Here is a 1,609-nt window from a genome sequence, read left to right as displayed (position 1 = left end):
GTTAGATATAGAAACTCTACATATTATGCATACATATTTGTTATCAAACACTGCTTATAAATTGGCCAAAGATAGAGACTAATAATTAAAAAAAAAACTTTTCCTTTTAAAAAGTTGAACCACAGGCAGACGGTTCTAACTGCTGGGGGCTGTGGTGGACTCAAACTGAGGAGGAATTGATCCTGGTTTCCTAAGGACTGGAGGAGGGCCGTTCCCAGCACCAGCCATCAGGCGAGCACGTTTTCCCACCGACAGAGAACTTGGCCACCCGCTTGAAAATAATTAAACATGGGCAAAGGAGATCCTAAGAAGCTGAGAGGCAAAATGTTATCATATGCATTCTTTGTGCAAACTTGCCGGGAGGAGCACAAGAAGAAGCACCCAGATGCTTCCGTCAACTTTTCAGAGTTTTCTAAGAAGTGTTCAGAGAGGTGGAACACTATGTCTGCTAAAGAGAAAGGAAAATTTGAAGGCATGGCAAAGGCTGAAAAGGCCCATTATGAAAGAGAAATGAAAACTTATATCCCTCCTAAAGGGGAAACAAAAAAATTCAAGGATCCCAATGCACCCAAGATGCCTCCTTCGGCCTTTTTCTTGTTTTGTTCTGAGTATGGCCCCAAAATCAAAGGAGAACATCCTGGCCTGTCTATTGGTGATGTTGAAAAGAAACTGGGAGAGATGTGGGACAACACTGCTGCAGATGATAAGCAGCCTTACGAAAAGAAGGCTGCCAAGCTGAAGGAGAAATATGAAAAGGATATTGCTGCATACTGAGCTAAAGGAAAGCCTGATGTGGCCAAGAAGGGAGTTGTTAAAGCTGAAAAGAGCAAGAAAAAGAAGGAAGAGGAGGAAGATGAAGAAGATGAAGAGGATGAGGAAGAAGAGGAGGATGAAGAAGACGAAGATGAAGAAGAAGATGATGAATAAGTCAGTTCTAGCGCAGTTTTTTTCTTGTCTGTAAAGCATTTAACCCCCCATACACAACTCACTCCTTTTAAAAAAAATTGAAATGTAAGGCTGTGTAAGGTTTGTTTTCAAACTGTACAGTGTCTTTTTTTATTGTATAGTTAACACACTACCCAATGTGTCTTTAGATAGCCCTGTCCTGGTGGTATTTTCAATAGCCACTAATCTTGCCTGGTACAGTATGGGGGTTGTAAATTGGCATGGAAATTTAAAGTAGGATCTTGTTGGTGCACAACACAAATTAGTTATATATGGAGATGGTGGTTTTTTTCATCTTCAGTTGTCTCTGATACAGCTTATATGAAATAATAGTTGTTCTGTTAACTGAATACCACTCTGTAATTGCAAAAGAAAAAGAAAAAAGTTGCAGTTCTTTTGTCGACATTCTGAATGCTTCTAAGTAAATACAATTTTTTTTATTAAAAAAGAAGTTGAGGGGCAGGTAGGGCGTTTGCCTTGCACGCAGCTGACCTGGGTTCAATTTCCAGCATCCCATATGGTCCCCTGAGCACTGCCAGGAGTAATTCCTGAGTGCAGAGTCAGGAATAACCCCTGTGCATCGCCAGGTGTGACCCAAAGAGCAAAAAAAAAAAGTTGAACCACAGTGAGATACACAGTTACAAAGTTGTTCTGTTTGGATTTC

General features: G+C 40.6%; 1 pseudogene; it reads left to right on the top strand.

Annotated features, from left to right (window-relative positions):
* Positions 1–284: 284 nt before the first annotated feature.
* Positions 285–944, top strand: LOC101552354 (high mobility group protein B1-like; annotated as a pseudogene).
* The last annotated feature ends 665 nt before the right edge of the window (positions 945–1,609 follow it).

Source organism: Sorex araneus, chromosome X, assembly GCF_027595985.1.
Source record: "Sorex araneus isolate mSorAra2 chromosome X, mSorAra2.pri, whole genome shotgun sequence".
Lineage (NCBI taxonomy): Eukaryota > Metazoa > Chordata > Mammalia > Eulipotyphla > Soricidae > Sorex > Sorex araneus.
The sequence above is the reverse complement of the archived record's forward strand: the minus strand, read 5'-3'. Positions and strand labels throughout refer to the sequence as shown.